The sequence below is a fragment of the Dendrobates tinctorius genome, unplaced genomic scaffold, assembly GCF_039654945.1.
Source record: "Dendrobates tinctorius isolate UK_male_01 unplaced genomic scaffold, ASM3965494v1 ptg000243l, whole genome shotgun sequence".
In the NCBI taxonomy this organism is placed as follows: Eukaryota; Metazoa; Chordata; class Amphibia; order Anura; family Dendrobatidae; genus Dendrobates; species Dendrobates tinctorius.
The window spans coordinates 13312932-13337674 of record NW_027361910.1 but is presented as its reverse complement, the minus strand read 5'-3'; the positions used below and the strand labels follow the sequence as shown (position 1 = coordinate 13337674).

Sequence of the window (24743 nt, the reverse complement as noted above, 5' to 3'; positions counted from 1 at the left end):
TTGCCCGTGAAGCATTCAGAATTAAATTGGAAAATAAATTGTCACATAACAACTCCAGAGAAGTGTGGGCTGGAATGAAGCTTTTGACTGGGTTTAAGGCAAGGTCAGATCAGGGGGGTGGGGGGCTGATCATGGCTAATGAAATGAATGTTTTTTTCAACAGATTCAACAATAAATGTGCCATGTCAACAGAGGAGAGGGCCGGGGAGAGACGAGCAATATCAACTGGGGGGAGGAAGTCGGAGTCTTTCTTGATCTCCGAAAATGATGTGAGGGAACAGTTTAGTAAGCTGGTCATGGGTAAAGCAGCAGGGCCTGATGGTATCTGTCCACGTGTCCTCAGAGTGTGTGCGAATCAGTTGTGCACTGTCTTCCAGCACCTGTTTAACTGGAGCTTACAATCACAGAGAGTACCAGTTCTATGGAAGACTTCTTGCCTGGTGCCGGTTCCCAAGACTACCTTCCCGAGCTCCCATAATGACTATAGACCGGTGGCCTTAACATCGCATGTGATGAAGTCCTTGGAGAGAATTGTACTTGCCTACTTGTGTCCGAGGGTGTCTGCTTTTACGGACCCCCTTCAGTTTGCGTATAGGCAGAGTCTGGGGGTGGACGATGCTGTAGCGTATCTACTACAAACAGTACATTCCTTTTTGGACAATGATAGAACCACTGTGCGTGCCATGTTCTTCGATTTCTCCAGTGCATTCAACACCTTACAGCCACTATTATTACGTAAAAAGCTGGTTGAAATGGCGGTTGATGAGGGACTAGTGAATTGGATCATTGATTATCTGTCGGACAGGCCACAGTTTGTGAGGTTGGGGGCGGCCGTATCGGATAGTGTGCGGAGTAGTGTTGGAGCCCCTCAGGGAACGGTGCTGTCGCCATTCCTTTTTACGTTATACACAGCTGATTTTCAGTATAAATCAGACCTTTGTCACCTTCAGAAGTACTCTGATGACTCAGTGATAGTTGGAGGTATTGAGAGAGACCGGGGGGAGGAGGAATACAGAAGGGTGGTTTTGGACTTTGTTGACTGGTGCCAGGCTAACCATTTAGAACTCAACGTAAAGAAAACCAGGGAGCTGGTGTTGAGTTATGGAAGGTGCATGAAGGATTGCTTACCTATCACTATTGATGGTCAGGATGTGGAGATGGTGGAGAATTTCAAATATTTGGGGGTTCACCTGGACAGCAAGCTTGATTGGAGGTGCCATATGGAGAAGGTTTGCAAGAAAGGGATGAGTAGACTTTACTTCCTAAGGAAGTTAAGGTCGTTTAATGTGTGTAGCAAAATGCTTGAAATGTTCTACCAATCCATTGTGGCGAGTGCAATCTTTGATGCAATTATATGCTGGGGTAGTAGTGTGCGCACAGCTGACGCGAATAAGCTGAATAAACTTATCAAGAAGGCTAGTGCGGCGGTGGGTCTACAACTCAGGACTTTCGAGGAGGTATTAGAGGATAGAATTACTAAGAAATGCAAGGCTATAATGAGCAACAATACACACCCGCTCTATGAACTGTTTGCGAAGCAAAAGAGCACATTCAGCAAGCGTCTACTCCAACTAATGTGTAAAAAGGAAAGATATAGAAAATCGTTTGTTCCGACAGCTGTGGGGATGTTTAACAAATGTATAAGTGTAAAGCATCCCAAGACTAAATGAAGTTCAAAGTGTATGGGGGGGAATTGGTGAGTTACAAGTACCAGTCTATCCGCATCTGCTGTCCATATAGACTTATTTTGTAAAGTGTGTATTGTTCTTGTAATGTTCTTGATCTTTGTTCTGCTGCTGTAATACTGTAATTTCCTCCGGGATCAATAAAGTTTATCTAATCTAATCTAATCTAATCTAATGATGTACATCATAGACGTGCTAATTTGACTGGATCCAGATCTAGCAGTCGAATTTAAAAAAAGAAATGATTTGCATCAAATCAATTTGCCACAAATTGCAATACTACAAAGTCTACAAATGCCCTGAAAACATTTATGTATGTAGCACTCTGAGGTCTCCTAGGACTGTATCCAACCCCTTTGAAGCTCTTCAACACAAACACAGATTTGGTAATGCCAAAGTGACCTCACCAAAAAAATGGATGGTGACTGTAGTAACCTATAGCCTATTTAACAACACAGTGCACTGACAAATTTTTCATGTTTTTTAACCCCTTTTCCACCTTAGATATATAGTTATGTCTAAGGTGGCCTCCTCCTGTTTGCTGCGGTCTACGATGGTGAGCTTTTCAGGCACATTTCAGCTGAACTGAACAGCTGACTTGTGCCCCTAACTGCCGCGGGTGGAATCCTAATCCACCCGTAGCTGTCAACATTTTAAGTTCCGCTCTCAATCTCTGACATTTAACAAGCTCATGCTGGAAGCTATGTCACTAATGCTGCCCATCAGCACTCATGTCACATGACTGCGCATCACCGATGGGTTGACATTACCACCCGGAGTCCGCAACAGAGCCCTGTGGTTGTCATTGCCAGATAGCTATGAGCACTGCCCAGTGGCCGGCTCTCATTGCAAGTGAGCACTTCAGCTACATACAGCAGTGCTGATGCCCTGCTCGGTAAAGAACAAGCGATCAGATGATTGCAGCTTCTGGTATCCTATGGAGACTATTGAAACAAGTAAAAAGTAAAAAAAAAGTTTTAAAAAATATTTAAAAAAAAACAATATAAAAGTTCAAATCACCCCCCATTTGCCCCATTCAAAATAACAAAAAGAAAAAAATACACATATTTGGTATCACTGCATTCAGAATCGCCTGATATATCAATATAAAAAGAATTAGTCCAATTGGTGGCACAGAATAAACAGTCAAAACACCAGAATTACGATTTTTTTTTGTTGCCGCAACATTGCATTAAAATGCAATAACAGGCAATAAAAATATTGTATCTGCACCAAAATGGTATCACTAAAAATGTCAGCTCGACGCTCAAAAAGTAAGCCCCCACCCAGCCCCAGATCACGAAAAATGGAGACGCTACAGGTCTCAGAAAATGGCGACTTTTTTTTCTTTTCTCTTTTCACCACTTAAAGGGAATCTGTCACCCCTTTTTGAGATATCATATAATGATATCATTCAATTGTGTGTCACATAAGGATTCTCTTTGTACTTTTGCTTCCCCCTGACAACGCACGTTTCATGCATAAATACCTTTTTTATATCGGTTCAGATGTATGTAAAGCATCACTGTGTGCGAAACTGCTGTTGACCGTCTCTTGCATTTGCATTCTCCTGCATCCATTTTTTTCAATAATTCTGCAATAAAAGATGTTTTTACAGGACAGAGAGTGTCACCTTTCCTCTCTTTGAAGTTTCTCTTTAATTGTATTCCAACTTGCAAATTGTGAGATCTTTGATGATTTTTTTAAAAATTTTGGTAAAAATTTGGAAAGTCTATAAATTTTTAGTAGTGATAACGTTGAATGCTGAGGTTTGCAGTTCAATGACAGAAATTACCTCCTCTTTGTATGCTATGGAAGATGTTCCTCTGTACATTTAGATTTCTTTGTATAAAGTTCTTTTGAAACGTTTCATCTCTAGATGCAGATGATTATTCTTCCATGTGTTTGCACAACGCAGCTAACGTGACACGGTGATCCTTTTCCATATTTAACACCTGTAGAAATGTAAGCGCTCAATCAAAGACAGAATACATGCATCAAGCTGTTTATGGCAGGCTGAGAAAATATCTGCTTTTCCAGAGACTGTGAATCAAGGAAATGGCAGCATTTTGAAAGCCAAAAAGCTCATTGCTAGCAGCTCAGATGCCAAGGGTAACATCAATCGTCTGAAGTCCGCGCGAAGATTATAGAATTTGGAGTGATTTGTATTAACTTCTGCTTCAATCCAACCTGTTTCATGGCTTCAGAACAGTACAATTTATTTTCTTTTAAAGGTTGGTATATAGCATCTAGAACTTAAGTTTTATGGACTTCAAAACATCCGACATCTACGCTTAAAAAGCCAAATACGGCAAGCAAGGAGGCGGCTGGACTGCTGATAATTTTATTTATAGCAAGAGGGAAATCTGGGAAAAGTCTCACAGTTTAAACTAAAATCTTATAGGACTGGCAAATGTTTAGGATGCAATTATGAAGCCTAAAATGAGAAAATAAGAGATTTCAATTGAATTACATCTGTACTTTTCCTAATTAACATTGTTGAAGTCACTATGGATTTTTATGAAGGTATGTTTTGATAAGCATATCCAATCATTCACATTTATGGCTGATGTCGATGTTGTTGTGGGAAGAATACATATTATTACACATAATGAGGCCCAGAAAACCTATTTGTCATATTGATGATTATTAACATGAATGAACTCAACGCAGGAGAATGTCAAATAATCAGCTGTTTTGTAAAGATTAATGAGAACATACGTATGTTTAAAAAATGACACTATACCAATATAATAAAAAAGAAATTATAATGTTTACTGTAAATTTTTAGATTATGTGGCAACAAGTGTGGATGTATCATTCATTATTAGAGATGGCCAAACTCGAACAGTAAAGTTCGGCATCCGTACTGAACACCTACCATTCTGGTACGGACACTGAACATGGACTGCACCAGGAAGTCTGCGTTACTGTTTGGGTTTGGCCCCCTTAACACTGGGTGTTTGTCATGCTGTCATGTGCATGACATTGAAGCATACACTGCTTATGATCGTCAAATGGTAGCGTGAGCCCCCAGGTGTGATTGGAAGTATAAAGTTTACCTCCAGTCCCTGGCATCAGCTGATGGGAGTACTGCTCCCATCAGCCTACACCTGCTGCTGCTAATAACAGCGAGAGAAATCAGCAGCTGATGAGAGTATTCATCAGCTGGCACCTGCGCTCTAAATAAATATATTTTTTTTAAAAATTGTATGTGTTCCCCTGCATTTTTGATTACCAGCCAGGCAAAACTGACAGCTGGGGGTTGCAACCCTCAGCTGTCAGCATTAGCAAGGTTGGTTATCATGAATAGAGGGGTTCCCAGGCTGTATTTTAAAATTATTTAAATAAATAATTTAAAAAAATGACATGGGATCTCCCCATTTTTGACAACCAGCCTTGCTGAAGCAGACAGCTGGGGGCTGGTATTCTCAGGTTGGTAAGGGGCCATTGATATTGCCCCCCAGCCTAAAAACAACAGCCTGCTGCTGCCCAGAAAAGTTTCAATTCTGGCACTTTTCTAAGCTCCTCCCACTTGCCCTATAATGTTGGCAAGTGGGGCTCATATTTGTGGGATTAATGTCACATTTGTTTTGTCCGGAGACATCAAGTCCACGACTTAGTATTGGAAAGGCGTCTATAAGACACCTATCCAATGCTAATCCTATAGTTATATTGTAAATATACACACAGCCAGAATAAAGCCCTTTATTTGAAATAAAACAAAACACACTTTTCCATTTTTATTTCAAAATAACAAACACAGTTATACTCACCTAACGACATTTACATTGAAGCCCTCATCTTCAATCAATCAAATTTATTATCACCAAGTACATATTACATATATACAAGGAATTCTTTGTGGCAAAGAGGCAACATAATATATAACAACAGATACAACAAGTAACATCTAACAAGACAGATACAGTATATAGTCTATATACTATATATCTTCTGTAATAAAACAAAAATAAAAAACAACAATATCCCTCACCTGTCGTTCTGTCACACGCCGTAATCCAAGTCTGGGGGATAAACAGTTTTCAATCTGGATGGTGCCAAGAGAACCCTTACAGTGCAGAAAAAAGGCTTCACAATGCAGTGGTCAGTTCACCGCAGCTCACCGGGAGAAATTTCTTACAGTGAACTGCTATTAACACTTTGACCTCCCCACTGCACTGTGAGACTTTCTCACTGTGCTAGCAGGGATCTCACCGTGTTACCACAGTTCAATGGCCCAGCTGGGAATGCAGCCTCAGTGACCGAAGGTAACCTCGATGATGTCACTGCAAGTCACTGATGCTGCACTCACAGCAGCTCATTCATTGGTGGTTCTCAACCTTGACAGTCGCATCTTGACACTGGCCAGGTGGAAAACTGTTTATCTCCAGACATATATTATTGTGTGGGAAACAACGATGGACAGGTGAGGGATATGGTTGTTTTTTTATTTTATCACAGGAGACGATGGCTTCAATGGAATGGGCGATGACGAGAGTATGGTTTAATTTAGAATCATTAAAGTAGTCTGTGTCATTCTTTCAATTAAAGGATTTTATTCTGACTGTGTTTATTTCCAATATATCTATAGGATTTGTAATGGATAGGTGTTCTTATAGAAGCCTCTCCATTACTTAGCCGTGGGCTTGGTCTTAGTGGATAATACAAAGTTGACATCAACCTCACAAGTATGAACCAAACTTGTCACCACTACAGGGCAAGTGAGAAGAGCTGGGCAAAGTGCCAGAATTGGCGCATCTAATAGATCCATCTTTTCTGTGCAGCTGCAATCAGAAATTTTTAGGCGGGGTGGCCCGAGGTCCATATCCCTTTACCTGCCTGAGAATACAAGCCCCCAGCTGTCTGATTTCGCAAGGCTGATTGTCAGAAATAGGTGGACCCGATGTCATTTTTTTAATTATTTAATCTAAAGAATTTAAAAAACAGCGAAGGGGACCCCTATATTCTTGATAACCAATCTTGCTAACGCTGACAGCTAACGGTTGCAACTCCTAGCTCTTAGTTTTGCCTGGCTGGTTATCAAAAATAGAGGTGAACCCATGCCATTTTTTTATTATTTATTTAGAGCACAGGCACCAGCTGATACTCCCATCAGCCGCCCCGGCACATGACAGCGCGACAAACACCCGGTGTTCATTTGACAGCATAGGAACCGCAGCTGTCTGACTGGCTGTAATGATTTTACCGCCGATCAGAAGCAGTGTTTGTCATGCTGTCATGCAGCATGGAGTCTGGGTTTGGGTCCAGGTCCTGTTCTAGTATCCGAACCCGAAGTTTTTTAACTGTTCAGCTGAACACGCCGGTTTCGAACATCCAGGGGTCCGCCAGTCTCTATTCATTATAAAAAAAACCTTAATATTTCAAATATTTCAAACTTCATCATATTGCCACTCTTAGGCTGGTTTCACACTTGCGTTTTTTTGCGTTTTTTTCCCCTATCTTTTACATGGGTGCGCGTACACATGCGTTTGTACGCGTTTGTATGTGCATGCGTTTTTTTGTAGTGTGCGTTCGGGCACACAAAATGCATCCTGTTGCATTTTTTGTGCGTCCGACTTGCCCCCAAAAAACGCATGCGCACGCAATGCGTTTTTTTCCAGCAAAACACCCATTATAGTCTATGGGTGCGCATACGTATGCGCAAAAAACGCACCAAAACCCACAAAAAATGCACAAAAACGCATGATGCGTTTTTTTCATGCATTTGTGTGCGCAAAAAGTGCACCGCAAAAAAATGCAAGTGTGAAAGTAGCCTTACTAAACAAAATTGGGTATAGGAATATTCTATCATTTTTGATAGAGTCAACTAGAAGTCTTCGATTTCACTGGACATAGATGATTGAATTAATTGGATGGGAATGTAATTCATGTCAAATTTTACAATATTCATTGGCCCCAACCAATTCAAACAATTTGTGATTCAATGATCATTCATTATTGTGTTGGTGGTTAGTGATGGGTGAGTAGCATCATTGCTTGGATCTCCCCAAGCATGCTCGTGTGATCTCCAAGTATTTTGGTGTGTTCGGAGATTTAGTTTTCGGCATCTCAGCTGCATGATTTGCGACTTGTAGACAGGCTGAATATATGTGGGAATTCCCTAACAAACAGGCATTCCACACATGTATTCAAGCTGTCTAGCAGTCGCAAATCATGCAGCTGAGGTGACTAAAACTAAATCTACAAGCAAGCCAAAATACTCAGAGACCACCTGAGCATGCTTGGGGAGACCTGAGCAACAAGTATACTCGCTCATCACTAGTGGTGGTGTATGGTCGTTCTTAGTTGGTGGAGTGACTTGTCTGGTTATTTCCGATAATGAATGAGACTCTTTCATGCTAACTAGATACACGATCCCCCTGCGTCCAGCTTCTTAGAGGGACAAATGGCATTTAGCCATGCGAGATTGAGCGATAACAGTTCTGTGAAACCTTTAGAAATCCCGGGTTGGTGGAATCATTTGTCTGGTTATTTCTGATAATGAACTAGACTCCTTCAAACTAACTAGATACACGACCCCCCCCCCCCCGCCGTGTCCAGCTTCTCAGAGGGACAAATGGCATTTAGCCATGCGAGATTGAGCGATAACAGTTCTTTGATGCCTTTAGATATCCCGGGTACATGCACGCTACACTGTATGGACAAACATGTGTTTACCCTTCGCTGACAGGCGAGGGTAACACCCTAAACCTCGTTCATGATGGGAATCGGGGATTGTAATTCATCCCCATGAGCAAGAAATTTCCAGTAAGTGCAGGTCGAAAACTCATGTAGATTTAGTCCCTGTCCTTTGTACACAGCATCCGCCAGTACTACCAATTGGATAGTTTAGTGAGGTGCTTGGATTTGCCTCGCTGGTAGAGTTGAGCGATACCATCCGATACTTCAAAGTATCGTATCGGATGGTATCGGCCGATCTTTAAAAAAAGTATCGGTATCGCCGATTCCGATACCGGAAGTCCCATTCAAGTCTATGGGACTTCCGGTATCGGAATAAGAAAAACCCTTTCCTGCCCTTGTACAGCCTCTCTGGGGTCTGTACGGGCCTTTCGGGGGGCTGTGCCGGCCTGCCAGGGGGTCTGTGCAGGCTCCGGTGGTCTGTGCCGGCCTGCCGGTGGTCTGTGCAGGCTCCGGGGGGCTGTGCCGGCCTGCCGGGGGGCTGTGCCGGCCTGCCGGGGGGCTGTGCCGGCCTGCCGGTGGTCTGTGCAGGCTCCGGGGGTCTGTGCAGGCATCGTCCGATGGGACTACAAGTCCCATCTGGCGATGCCTGCTACCATGACAGTGATTGACACATTAGCCAATGATGGGACAGTAGTAGTCCCATCATCCGGCTAATGTGTTAAATGTAAAAAAAAAAAAAAATTACATGCTACATTCATACTACATACTACATACATGCTACATTCATACTACATACTACATACATGCTACATTCATACTACATGCAACATACATACTACATATATACTACATGCATGCTACATACATACTACATGATACATACTACATACTACATACATGCTACATACATACTACATATATACTACATGCATGCTACATACATACTACATGCTACATGCATGCTACATACATACTACATACATGCTACATATATACTACATACATACTACATATATACTACATGCATGCTACATATATACTACATGCATGCTACATACATACTACATATATACTACATGCATGCTACATACATACTACATGCTACATGCATGCTACATATATACTACATACATGCTACATATATACTACATACATACTACATATATACTACATGCATGCTACATACATACTACATATATACTACATGCATGCTACATACATACTACATGCTACATGCATGCTACATACATACTACATACATGCTACATATATACTACATACATACTACATATATACTACATACATACCACATACATACTACATGCATGCTACATATATACTACATGCATGCTACATACATACTACATATATACTACATGCATGCTACATACATACTACATGCTACATACATACTACATGCTACATACATACCACATATATACTACATACATACAATACATTCATACAATACATACATAGACATACAGTACATATAACATAGAGTAACATACTTACCAATACTTGTCACATTGTTCCCCGAAGCCATTGTCGTCTACGGAATAAATATTAACATAACAAACCACAAAAATACTCACCCACGATCCGAAGCAGTCCACGAGTGTGTCCCACGACGATCTTGGGTAGAGAACTGCAGCATCAGATGATGCTGCCGTTCTCTACGGGCTGCAGGAATCCAATGACGGAAGGTAGGTATCCTTCCGCACTGTATTCCTCCGCCACTTAAAAAAAAAAGTCCCTAGTCTCACTTTATGCCATTGCTGTGTGGGAATTTCCCACACAGCAATGGCATAAAGTGAGACTAGGGACTTTTTTTTTTTTAAGTGGCGGAGGAATACAGTGCGGAAGGATACCTACCTTCCGTCATTGGATTCCTGCAGCCCGTAGAGAACGGCAGCATCATCTGATGCTGCAGTTCTCTACCCAAGATCGTCGTGGGACACACTCGTGGACTGCTTCGGATCGTGGGTGAGTATTTTTGTGGTTTGTTATGTTAATATTTATTCCGGAAAGACAATGGCTTCGGGGAACAATGTGACAAGTATTGGTAAGTATGTTACTCTATGTTATATGTACTGTATGTCTATGTATGTATTGTATGAATGTATTGTATGTATGTAGTATATATGTGGTATGTATGTAGCATGTAGTATGTATGTAGTATGTATGTGGTATATATGTAGCATGTATGTAGTATATATGTAGTATGTATGTAGTATATATGTAGCATGCATGTAGTATATATGTAGTATGTATGTAGTATATATGTAGCATGCATGTAGTATATATGTAGTATGTATGTAGTATATATGTAGCATGTATGTAGTATATATGTAGCATGCATGTAGTATATATGTAGTATATATGTGGTATGTATGTAGTATATATGTAGCATGCATGTAGTATATATGTAGTATATATGTAGTATGTATGTAGTATATATGTAGCATGCATGTAGTATATATGTAGTATATATGTGGTATGTATGTAGTATGTATGTAGTATGTATGTGGTATATATGTAGCATGTATGTAGTATATATGTAGTATGTATGTAGTATATATGTAGCATGCATGTAGTATATATGTAGTATGTATGTAGTATATATGTAGCATGCATGTAGTATATATGTAGTATGTATGTAGTATATATGTAGCATGTATGTAGTATGTATGTAGCATGCATGTAGCATGCAGTATGTATGTAGCATGCATGTAGTATATATGTAGCATGCATGTAGCATGTAGTATGTATGTAGCATGCATGTAGTATATATGTAGTATGTATGTAGCATGCATGTAGTATGTATGTGGTATGTATGTAGCATGTAGTATATATGTAGCATGCATGTAGTATGTATGTAGTATGTATGTAGCATGCAGTATGTATGTAGTATGTATGTAGTATATATGTAGTATGTATGTAGCATGCATGTAGTATGTATGTAGTATGTATGTAGTATGTATGTAGTATATATGTAGTATGTATGTAGCATGTAGTATGTATGTAGTATTTTTTTTTTTTTTTTTTTTTTTTTTTTAACATTTAACACATTAGCCGGATGATGGGACTACTACTGTCCCATCATTGGCTAATGTGTCAATCACTGTCATGGTAGCAGGCATCGCCCGATGGGACTTGTAGTCCCATCGGACGATGCTTGCACAGACCCCCGGACATCAGCACAGCCCCCCGGCAGGCCGGCACAGACCCCCGGCAGGCCGGTACAGACCCCCGGCAGGGTGCACAGCCCCCCGGCAGGCCGGCACAGCCCCCCGGCAGGCCGGCAGAGACCCCGGGCAGTCCACACAGCCCCCCGGCAGGCCGGCACAGCCCCCCGGCAGGCCGGCAGAGACCCCCGGAAGGCCCGAAATGACGGCGCATCATGATGCGCACACACCGCGCATCATGATGACGTCAGGCCGTCAATCAACTGAACTTCCGATTCCGATGCCGAATTCCGATATTGAAAAAATATCGGAAGTCGGTATCGGAATTCCGATACAGCAAGTATCGGCCGATACCCGATACTTGCGGTATCGGAATGCTCAACACTACTCGCTGGGTTCCACTAAGACCTTGACGGAGAGCTGAGAAAAAGATTGAATTTGACTATCTAGGGAATTAAAAGTTGCAACAAGTCGTAACAAGAATTGAAAAGTAATTCAATTACTTTTAGGGTGAAGGAACACAGTGCCATATCAGTCAACAGCTACCATCCAGTTATGTATCTAATATATAAAGCTCAATGTGTGTATGTATGTGTATATGTTCGGTTTTGGCATCTGCACCGTCGCAGCTACAGCCACAAAATTTTTCACAGTCACGTCTGGACCCCGAGAGCGTCATAGGCTATGTTGTGAGGTGAAATTTTAACCCCGCGTTCCAATTCACTAAACAATTTTTCCCCTATGTACATAATGGGGAAAAAGTGTACTGTATGTATGTATGTATGTATGTATGTGTGTATGTCCGGGATTGGCATCTGCACCGTCGTAGTTAAAGCCACAAAATTTTGCACAGTCACACGTCTGGACCCCGAGAGCATCATAGGCTATGTTGTGAGGTGAAATTTTAACCCCGTTCGTTCCAATTCACCAAATAATTTTGCCTATTATTCTTATCATTTCTATGGTGTTATCGTCCTTCTGTAAAGCTGGAAATAACACAATGTATTACCGTGCCAACACAGACCACCCTCTGACACAGACTGTAGGGGGAGCCCAGTATCACACAGGATAGTATTAGATACACGGCTCAGCAGTCAGTATCACACAGGATAGGATTAGACACATGGCTCAGCAGATTGTATCACACAGAATAGGATTAGGTACATGGCTCAGCAGTCAGTATCACACAGGATAGGATTAGATACATGGCTCAGCAGTCAGTATCACACAGGATAGGATTAGATACACAGCTCAGCAGTCAAGAAAAAAGAGGGGGAGAAGCCAGCGCTGCTTGTGGTCAGAACGTAATACATAAAGTGTGAAAACACACATTGGTTTCTATCTGCATTCAAAAATGAGACATTTAGCAAAAAATTGATCAATTGTTTGAGCTACCCCGCCACATCAAGGCAGTCTCGTATGGGGAGTCCTACTCTACGTTTTTTATGTTCGCTGTGCCATTACGGCCTCCTAAATGTATAAAAGCAAGACCTCATTACATGCACACTGTACCTCAAGCATTTCAGAATCGCTCCTATGGCACCAGAGAGGACAAGCGCAGGTAAAGGTTAGCCAGGTCCATGCAGACATTTCAGGTCCAACCTCCACACTGCCTGACCAGCACCACAGATAAAGGACGATCCAGGCCCAGATACAGGTGCGTAATCAAATAAAGCCTAGGGCAGGGCAGGGCTGCCGTTAATGTGAACAGCAGCCTAGATCAATCACTAAGAAAACAGAAAGAATGGCGTACATGACCCAGCGCGCACGGCTACAGTGGTGGTCAGCCACAAAACCAATATCAAGAAAAAAGAGGGGGAGAAGCCAGCGCTGCTTGTGGTCAGAACGTAATACATAAAGTGTGAAAACACACATTGGTTTCTATCTGCATTCAAAAATGAGACATTTAGCAAAAAATTGATCAATTGTTTGAGCTACCCCGCCACGTCAAGGCAGTCTCGTATGGGGAGTCCTACTCTACGTTTTTTATGTTCGCTGTGCCATTACGGCCTCCTAAATGTATAAAAGCAAGACCTCATTACATGCACACTGTACCTCAAGCATTTCAGAATCGCTCCTATGGCACCAGAGAGGACAAGCGCAGGTAAAGGTTAGCCAGGTCCATGCAGACATTTCAGGTCCAACCTCCACACTGCCTGACCAGCACCACAGATAAAGGACGATCCAGGCCCAGATACAGGTGCGTAATCAAATAAAGCCTAGGGCAGGGCAGGGCTGCCGTTAATGTGAACAGCAGCCTAGATCAATCACTAAGAAAACAGAAAGAATGGCGTACATGACCCAGCGCGCACGGCTACAGTGGTGGTCAGCCACAAAACCAATATCAAGAAAAAAGAGGGGGAGAAGCCAGCGCTGCTTGTGGTCAGAACGTAATACATAAAGTGTGAAAACACACATTGGTTTCTATCTGCATTCAAAAATGAGACATTTGGCAAAAAATTGATCAATTGTTTGAGCTACCCCGCCACGTCAAGGCAGTCTCGTATGGGGAGTCCTACTCTACGTTTTTTATGTTCGCTGTGCCATTACGGCCTCCTAAATGTATAAAAGCAAGACCTCATTACATGCACACTGTACCTCAAGCATTTCAGAATCGCTCCTATGGCACCAGAGAGGACAAGCGCAGGTAAAGGTTAGCCAGGTCCATGCAGACATTTCAGGTCCAACCTCCACACTGCCTGACCAGCACCACAGATAAAGGACGATCCAGGCCCAGATACAGGTGCGTAATCAAATAAAGCCTAGGGCAGGGCAGGGCTGCCGTTAATGTGAACAGCAGCCTAGATCAATCACTAAGAAAACAGAAAGAATGGCGTACATGACCCAGCGCGCACGGCTACAGTGGTGGTCAGCCACAAAACCAATATCAAGAAAAAAGAGGGGGAGAAGCCAGCGCTGCTTGTGGTCAGAACGTAATACATAAAGTGTGAAAACACACATTGGTTTCTATCTGCATTCAAAAATGAGACATTTGGCAAAAAATTGATCAATTGTTTGAGCTACCCCGCCACGTCAAGGCAGTCTCGTATGGGGAGTCCTACTCTACGTTTTTTATGTTCGCTGTGCCATTACGGCCTCCTAAATGTATAAAAGCAAGACCTCATTACATGCACACTGTACCTCAAGCATTTCAGAATCGCTCCTATGGCACCAGAGAGGACAAGCGCAGGTAAAGGTTAGCCAGGTCCATGCAGACATTTCAGGTCCAACCTCCACACTGCCTGACCAGCACCACAGATAAAGGACGATCCAGGCCCAGATACAGGTGCGTAATCAAATAAAGCCTAGGGCAGGGCAGGGCTGCCGTTAATGTGAACAGCAGCCTAGATCAATCACTAAGAAAACAGAAAGAATGGCGTACATGACCCAGCGCGCACGGCTACAGTGGTGGTCAGCCACAAAACCAATATCAAGAAAAAAGAGGGGGAGAAGCCAGCGCTGCTTTTATACATTTAGGAGGCCGTAATGGCACAGCGAATATAAAAAACGTAGAGTAGGACTCCCTATACGAGACTGCCTTGACGTGGCGGGGTAGCTCAAACAATTGATCAATTTTTTGCTAAATGTCTCATTTTTGAATACAGATTGAAACCTATGTGTGTTTTCACACTTTTTGTATTACGTTCTGACCACAAGCAGCGCTGGCTTCTCCCCCTCTTTTTTCTTGATATTGGTTTTGTGGCTGACCACCACTGTAGCCGTGCGCGCTGGGTCATGTACGCCATTCTTTCTGTTTTCTTAGTGATTGATCTAGGCTGCTGTTCACATTAAACGGCAGCCCTGCCCTGCCCTAGGCTTTATTTGATTACGCACCTGTATCTGGGCCTGGATCGTCCTTTATCATGTGGTGCTGGACAGGCAGTGTGGAGGTTGGACCTGAAATGTCTGCATGGACCTGGCTAATCTTTATCTGCGCTTGTCCTCTCTGGTGCCATAGGAGCGATTCTGAAATGCTTGAGGTACAGTGTGCATGTAATGAGGTCTTGCTTTTATACATTTAGGAGGCCGTAATGGCACAGCGAATATAAAAAACGTAGAGTAGGACTCCCCATACGAGACTGCCTTGACGTGGCGGGGTAGCTCAAACAATTGATCAATTTTTTGCTAAATGTCTCATTTTTGAATACAGATTGAAACCTATGTGTGTTTTCACACTTTTTGTATTACGTTCTGACCACAAGCAGCGCTGGCTTCTCCCCCTCTTTTTTCTTGATATTGGTTTTGTGGCTGACCACCACTGTAGCCGTGCGCGCTGGGTCATGTACGCCATTCTTTCTGTTTTCTTAGTGATTGATCTAGGCTGCTGTTCACATTAAACGGCAGCCCAGCCCTGCCCTGCCCTAGGCTTTATTTGATTACGCACCTGTATCTGGGCCTGGATCGTCCTTTATCATGTGGTGCTGGACAGGCAGTGTGGAGGTTGGACCTGAAATGTCTGCATGGACCTGGCTAATCTTTATCTGCGCTTGTCCTCTCTGGTGCCATAGGAGCGATTCTGAAATGCTTGAGGTACAGTGTGCATGTAATGAGGTCTTGCTTTTATACATTTAGGAGGCCGTAATGGCACAGCGAATATAAAAAACGTAGAGTAGGACTCCCCATACGAGACTGCCTTGACGTGGCGGGGTAGCTCAAACAATTGATCAATTTTTTGCTAAATGTCTCATTTTTGAATACAGATTGAAACCTATGTGTGTTTTCACACTTTTTGTATTACGTTCTGACCACAAGCAGCGCTGGCTTCTCCCCCTCTTTTTTCTTGATAACAGCTCAGCAGTCAGTATCACACAGGATAGGAATAGATACACGGCTCAGCAGACAGTATCACACAGGATAGGATTAGATACACAGCTCAGCACACAGTATCACACAGAATAGTGTTAGATACATGGCTCAGCAGTCAGTATCACACAGGATAGGGTTAGATACACGGCTCAGCAGATTGTATCACACAGAATAGGATTAGGTACATGGCTCAGCAGTCAGTATCACACAGGATAGGATTAGATACATGGCTCAGCAGTCAGTATCACACAGGAGAGGATTAGACACACGGCTGAGCAGTCAGTATCACAGAGAATAGGGTTAGATACATGGCTCAGCAGATTGTATCACACAGGATAGGATTAGGTACATGGCTCTGCAGTCAGTATCACACAGGATAGGGTTAGATACACGGCTTAGCAGATGGTATCACACAGGATAGGATTAGATACACTGCTCAGCAGTCAGTATCACACAGGATAGGAATAGATTCACGGCTCAGCAGACAGTATCACACAGCATAGGATTAGATACACAGCTCAGCACACAGTATCACAAAGAATAGTATTAGATACATGGCTCAGCAGACAATATCACACAGAATAGGATTAGAAGCACGGCTCTGCAGTCAGTATCACACAGGATAGGATTAGAAACACGGCTCAGCAGTCAGTAACACACATGATAGGATTAGGTACATGGCTCAGCAGTCAGTATCACACAGGAGAGGATTAGGTACACAGCTCAGCAGTCAGTATCACACAGGAGAGGATTAGATACACAGCTTAGCAGACATTACACAGGAGAGGATTAGATACACAGCTCAGCAGAAAGTATCACACAGGATAGGGTTAGATACACAGATACACATGTTGTTTATCAAAAGGCTCTTGAATGAGTTCAAAATAAAATACTATCAATACTTGGGTAATAGTTTAGTTAATTTGTGTTGCAAATCTGTAGTGTTGAATATATGATGTGAAATGTTTTTATGTGCAATATAATCATTACAATTTGTTATAACTAACCACAGTTGGTTACTATGTCCAGGCAACGCCGGGCTCTTCAGCTAGTTAGGTAATAACCTTATACCTTGTTCAGATTGATTTATGACTGTTAACTGCAGCTTTACTAGTGAGAATACATCTATAATGGTTGTTCATTCAGGTATAATTTTAATTTATGCACCTGGCTATAAAACTACTGCTACTATGCATCCAGTTTCTACCCTCTCAAACCAAGTCTATCTTGACCTGTGGCAGAGACATTATCTCATGTTTCTAACTCTGAAACTTACAGGGAGTTTCCACCAAGGGTGAGCTGATCTTGTTTGTTTCAAATATCATACTTATTAGGACACCTTCTATGATTAATGTATTAATTATTATTGTACACAATACAAAAGATTGCATTAAACAAAGAAGTTTCACATCACCTCAAGTGCTATCAGGCGGGATAACAAATAATACCTTGCAGCTACAAAATCAGACAGTGTTGCACAGTCTCTAGCATAGCCACTATGAAAGCTGAGGCTGGGAATACATCACAGCAAGCATTTTTGGGGGAATCTGTTTAGTGAGATGTCACAGCTCATCAAGAGAAATAGGAAGGAAAAGCGAAAAAAAAAACCTCTGAATATACTATACTGATAGTGTGTGACAAAAGAGCAGTGAAGAACTGTTACCATCAATTTACCTTTAGCCATATATGCAACTGACATTATTATTGCTAAGGCTATGTTTGTTCGAAAGGGATTGAAAGGGGTTGGAACTGAATCCTAGGAGACCTTCAAATATTGTACATGTCTGTTCAGGTAAAATTATAATACTTGTGATTCAATGCAAATTTATTCTTCACTAATCATTTTTTCTTAAATGGAGAATGGAAAATTAGAATATCAAAAAAACATTATATCATCTCTATTGGATACTACATGTTATTCAGTAGATGTTAATATTTCAGCTAAGAATTCACATTGCTATACAGAACAAATACAGATCTAGCTATAGAAAGTCAGATTACTGCTGCATACAGTATATCGTAAAAAACAGTACATAATAGGCCACCAAGACAGACAGAGAACACCTTAGTAAAGGACCAATCCTGAATTGTAGAAATATTTTACTGTATTAGGGAAAACATTTTTTTCAAATACAGCAGAAATGTAACCCCTATATACATTTTAGTTTTTTATTGTGCATAAACAGATTTAATTAACCCCTAATTTAGCTAATTTGCCTTAGTTACTGAACGTCAATACCACTTTTAATTAATCATTAATCATTATGTGAGACTATACAGGGTGGGTCATTTATATGGATACACCTAAATAAAATGGGAATAGTGATATCAACTTTCTGTTTCTGGCACATTAGTATATGGGTGGGGGGAAACTTTTCAAGATGGGTGGTGATCATGGCGGCCATTTTGAAGTCAGACATTTTGGGGTCCAACTTTATTTTTTCAATGGGAAGAGGGTCATCTGACACATCAAACTTATTGAGAATTTCACAAGAAAAACAATGGTGTGCTTGGTTTTAATGTAACTTTATTATTTTATGAGTTATTTACAAGTTTATGACCACTTATAAAATGTGTTCAAAGTGCTGCCCTTTGTGTTGGATTCTCAATGCAACCCTCTTCTCCCATTTTTGACACACTGATAGCAACACTGGAGAAGAAATGCTAGTCTAAGGGGGTCAGTTTCCTTGCAAGAATGCTCGAACCTGACACCCACAATGTGGTGGTGCACCATATTGCTGGAAAAACTCAGGGAACGTGCCATATTCAGTGCATGACCTCTGTCATTGCCAACAAAGATTGTATAACAAAATACTGAAAGAAACTTTTGTTAATGACCAAATACTTATTGTCCACCATAATTTGAAAAATAAATATTGCCAAATCAGACAAGGTGATTTTCTGGATTTGTTTTCTCATTTTGACTTTCATAGCTGTGGTCTACCTATGATGCAGGCCTCGCTCATCTTTTTAAGTGGGAGAACTTGCATAAGGTGGCTGGCTGACTAAATACTTTATTCCCCACTGTATAAATATATATATATATATATATATATATATATATACAGCTCTGTCAAAAATTAAGAAACCACTGCAAAATTTTCAATTTTCACATTGTCCGATTTTTCTCTTTATAGGTATATTTTTGACAACATATCTTCAAATTTCCAAGCCCTAAATTTTGTATTTATTTTCAGAAAATTAGAAATGGACAAAAGAACCAAAATTGCAGTGCTTGCAGACCTCAAATAATGCTAAGAAAACAAGTTTGTAATATTTTAGAAACAACAATACTAATGTTTTAACCAGGAAGAGTTCAGAAATCTATATTTTGTGGAATAGCTGGGATGACGGTCATCCCAGTCAGTGGAGAATCATTTTTGCCCTCTGCTGGTCTGTAGCTTTGTTGTCCCCAATGTCTGCTGCTTTACCTTGTTGTAATGGACTGCTATCTTAGAAATTTTAAGGATGGAGGCTACATGATGCTCACTGTATCCCTCTGCTAATAAAGACAGAATTGAGCCCTTCTTTTCCTCACTCAAGACTTTACTTTTCAACTCCTTTGGCATGGTTAAAAGTTATTTCTTCATTCCCATTACTTTTGGGATATTACCAGCATTTGTTTTGCTATCCAGCTTGTCCTATTGCAAAAGGTTTGTGAACACCACTGCAGAGTTTTTCATACTAGAATCATAGAATCATAGAATCGTAGAGTTGGAAGGGACCTCCTGGGCCATTTGGTCCAACCTCCTGCTCAAAGCAGGATTCGCTAAATCATCCCAGTCAGATGTCTCTCCAGCCTCTGTTTGAAGACATCCATTGAAGGAGAACTCACCACTTCTCGTGGCAGCTTGTTCCACTCATTGATCACTCTAACTGTCAAAAAGTTTTTTCTAATATCTAATCTGTGTCTCCTCCCATTCAGTTTCATCCCATTGCTTCTAGTCTTTCCTTGTGCAAATGAGAATAAAGATGATCATTCTACAATGTGACAGCCCTTGAGATATTTGTAGACAGCTATTAAGTCTCCTCTCAGTCTTCTCTTTTGCAAACTAAACAATCCCAAATCCTGCAACCTTTCCTCATAAGACAGGGTTTGCAGACCGGTCACCATTCTGGTTGCTCTTTTCTGAACTTGCTCCAGTTTGTTGATGTCTTTTTTAAAATGTGGTGCCCAAAACTGGACACAATATTCCAGATGAGGTCTGACCAAAGAGGAGTAGAGGGAAATAATGACTTCACGTGATCTAGACTGTATGCTTCTGTTAATACATCCTAGAATTGCATTTGCTTTTTTGCTGCTGCATCACACTGTTGACTCATATTCAGTTTGTGATCTATTAGTATACCCAAGTCTTTTTCACATGTGCTGTTGCTTAGGCCTATTCCTCCCATTCTGTATATGCTTTTTTCATTTTTATTGCCCAGATGTAGTACTTTGCATTTTTCCCTGTTAAAAACCATTCTGTTAGTTGCTGCCCACTTCTCCAGTTTATTTATATCTTTTTGAATCCTCTCTCTCTCTTCTCTAGTATTAGCTATCCCTCCTAGCTTTGTGTCATCAGCAAATTTAATCAGTTTACCCTCAATTCCTTCATCTAAATCGTTGATAAAGATGTTGAACAATAAAGGGCCCAGGACAGAGCCCTGTGGTACCCCACTTGAGACATTCTTCCAACTGGATGTGCAGCCATTTACGACCACTCTTTGGGTCCGATCACTAAGCCAGTTATGAATCCACCTAACAGTTGCCTTGTCCATTCCATACTTAGTCATTTTTTCAATAAGGATTGTATGAGATACTTTGTCAAATGCTTTGCTGAAGTCAAGATATACTATATCTACAGCATTTCCTTGATCCACCCAATCAGTGATTCCGTCATAGAAGGAAATTAAGTTAGTCTGACATGACTTATTAGTTACAAACCCATGCTGACTCTGTTTAATCACTTCATTCGTATCCAGGTACTGACATACATGTTGTTTAATAATTTGTTCAAAGATCTTTCCTGGTATAGAAGTCAGACTCACCGGCCTATAGTTGCCTGGGTCCACCTTCTTCCCCTTTTTGAAGATAGGAACAACATTTGCTCTTCTCCAGTCTTCTGGGACTTCTCCTGTTCTCTAAGAATTTTCAAATATTATGGAGAGGGGTTCAAAAATTTCTTCTGCTATCTCCTTCAGTACTCTGGGGTGTAATTCATCTGGACCTGGAGACTTGAATTCATTTAGGTTAGCTAAGTGTTTCCTCACTATCTTTCTGTTTATAGATATCCTGGATTCTTCTATTCCCTTAATAGGACAGTGAAGAACAGGTGATGTCACATTTCCTTTCTGAGAGAAAACAGATGCAAAATAGGAATTTAAAAGTTTGGCCTTCTCAACATCCTGTCTTACCATTTCATCATTTTCATCCTGTAAAAATCCTATAGCATCTTTGACTTTTCTTTTACTTTTGACATATCCCCAAAATCCTTTATTATTGCTTTTGACATCTCTTGCAAGCCTCAATTCATTGTCAGCTTTAGATAATCTGATTTGTGCCCTGCAGGTTCTGCAGACAGCATTATATTCTTCTTTAGATATGCCTCCCTCTTTCCATTTTATAAACATTTTTTTCTTCCTTTTTAGCATGTGCTTAAGTTCTGTGTTCATCCATCCTGGCTTCCTTAAATGCTTCCTATTCTTCCCTCTTTTCGGAATTGTTAACAATTGTGCTTTGAGAATTTCATTTTTCAAGATTTCCCATCCTTCCTGGACATTTTTGTCTTTAAGGATATCCAGCCATTGGATCCCTCCAATTCTCTTTCTGAATCCCTTAAAATCTGCCTTTCTGAAATCTAACCTTGACCTCTGAGTCTTCACAGGTCTTCCTCCTCTAGTTATCCAAAATTCTAAAATAGCATGGTCGCTACCTACTAGGGTCCCAGCCACTTTTACCTCCTCAACCATTTCCTCCCTGTTTATAAGGATTAGATCCAAGGTAGCAGTTCCCCTTGTTTTCTCCCCTACCTTTTGGAAGATAAAGTTGTCAGCAAGAGAGGATAAGAATTTCCTTGACCTGTTAGTTTTGCCTGATAGAGATTCCCAACAAATGTCTGGATAGTTGAAATCTCCCATGACAACTATGTCATATTTTTGGGAGAACTTGGCCATTTGATGCATAAAGAGTTCATCCATATCTTCAGCTTTCACAGGTGGCCTGTAGTAAATGCCTACAATGGTGTCCTTTCCATTGTTCTGTCCTTGTATTCTTACCCAAACAGTTTCCACAGAACTCCCAGTCTCTGAAGCTTCAATCTCTGTGCAGATATATGCGTTTCTAACATACAATGCGACACCTCCTCCTCGTTTATCAAGTCTGTTTCTTGCAAATAAGTTGTATCCTTCTAGTCTTGTATTCCAATCATGTGTATTGTCCCACCAAGTTTCAGTGATTCCAATGACATCATATTTCTTTTCCTGCGTTAGTAGTTCCAATTCTCCTTGTTTGTTGCCCATGCTTTGTGCATTAGTATAGAAACATTTTAGTTTGTGATTGGTTTCTCTTTCTCCAATATTTTTATTAATTAGATTCTTTTGTCTTTGTTCTTCCTGTTCTTCCTTTCCACTTCTAATAGCAGAGTTCTCAATAGCATTTGTCAGGTGTATGGCTTTTTCTAGTCTTTTGCTTCCCTTCCCATGTTGTTCTAGTTTAAAGCTCTCCTTACAAGTGTAGCAAGACGACTTCCAAATACATGTTTTCCAGTCTTCGTAAGGTGCACCCCATCTCTAGCAAGTAGTCCATCGTAAAGGTACCCCACTCCGTGATCCAGAAATCCAAATCGTTGCTGACAGCACCATCGACGTAGCCAGTTGTTCACCTGCAGAATCTTATTCCACCTCCTTGTTCCATGGCCATCCACTGGGAGGATGGAAGAGAAGACTACCTGTGCTCCCAGTTCTTTCACTTTCTTGCCTAAGTCTTCAAAGTCTCTGCAGATGGTTTCCAGGTCGTTTCTTGCGGTGTCATTTGTCCCCACATGTAGTAGCAGGAATGGGTAGTCATCTGTAGGTCTGAAGAGTCCTGATATCCTGTCAGACACATCTTTAATTTTTGCACCTGGAAGACAGCACATTTCTCTTGAAGTTATATCCGGTCTGCAGATAGCGGCCTCTGTTCCTCTCAACAGGGAATCCCCCATGACCACCACTCTCCATTTCTTCTTCACAACATTTTTCTTTCTCCATGCAGGAGGACTCTGAAGGCGTACAAGGTTGCTGTTTGTGGGCAAAGTCTTATCCTGATGTATTTCTTCATTGGTTTCCTGCATGAGAGCCTGGTACTGGTTCCTGAGGAGTATGGGTGCTGACTGCCTCCTGATCCTCCTGCTTCTCTGGGTCACATGTCTCCATTCCTCTGTTTCTTCAGGTGCACTTCGAATTTCTTCTCTTTCTGTAACATGAAGAGATAATTCTGCTCTGTCCAAGAACTCTTCACCTTCCTTAATGATCTTCAACGTAGCTAACCTCTCTTCGAGACTTTGCAACTTTTCCTCCAACAGGGACACAAGCTTGCATTTGTGGCATGTGAAGTTTGGCTTTTCCACTGGTAAATCTGTGAACATGTAGCAAGAAATGCAGCTCACCAAATGGCTCCTGGCCTCTTCCATATTGAGATTTCTTAAAAACGATGAAAGATGAGTCAAAAATATGGGAATATGCAGATGATCTCCTCAAGACTCTTCCCCTGGTTTTCCGACTTCCTCTTTTCAGCTGCAACAGCCAAAACCCAGTGATCGTTGAGCTCGCGGAGACTCTTCACTTATCCCAGAAGGCCCTGGGAATATGCAGATGATCTCCTCAAGACTCTTCCCATGGTTTTCCGATTTCCTCTTTTCAGCTGCAACAGCCAAAACCCAGTGATCGTTGAGCTCGCGGAGACTCTTCACTTATCCCAGAAGGCACTGGGAATATGCAGATGATCTCCTCAAGACTCTTCCCTTGGTTTTACTTTGCTTCATTAAATAAGATTTGGTTCAGGTGATCACCTAATCAGAAGCACTTTAAGTAGAATGAGGTGTACTCTGATTGGAATTCAGCTGACACTGGAATGGAATGGCTGTCAGACATGTAGAGTGGCTGATTTTTATAAAACTGTGCAGTAGTCTCTTAATTTTTGCCAGAGCTGTATATATACTACAGTTGAGCAAAAAGATTTGTGTTGCCCTGGTTCAGTGCCCAGTCCAGTCCTCTAAGGCAGCCCCACCAGGGCAGTGTTCAATTTTGTGCCACAAATTTTTGGTCTGGAATCCTGTGTACTTTCTTGTGCTTGCTAGGAACTGATCTTTCGGAGCAACACATGTTATGACATCATGGGAGCCTTTGTGACTAGGCCACATGAGATACCCCAAGGTTGTGGGACCTAGTAATTGGAAGA

The 24743-nt window shown here is 41.4% G+C and overlaps 1 protein-coding gene across 2 annotated transcripts in view; it reads left to right on the top strand.

The window, feature by feature from the left end:
• TMEM132C (transmembrane protein 132C) overlaps nucleotides 1-24743 on the top strand; it is a 982344-nt gene that overhangs the window by 625221 nt on the left and 332380 nt on the right. Inside the window, exon 1 of one of the 2 annotated variants that reach the window (XM_073557085.1) lies at nucleotides 15559-16048. The exons of the other annotated variant lie outside the window; for it this stretch is intronic. The gene's annotated coding sequence lies outside the window, so the exon portion shown is untranslated. Of the gene's footprint in view, nucleotides 1-15558; nucleotides 16049-24743 lie in introns of those variants that run through there. 2 annotated transcript variants of the gene reach the window in all.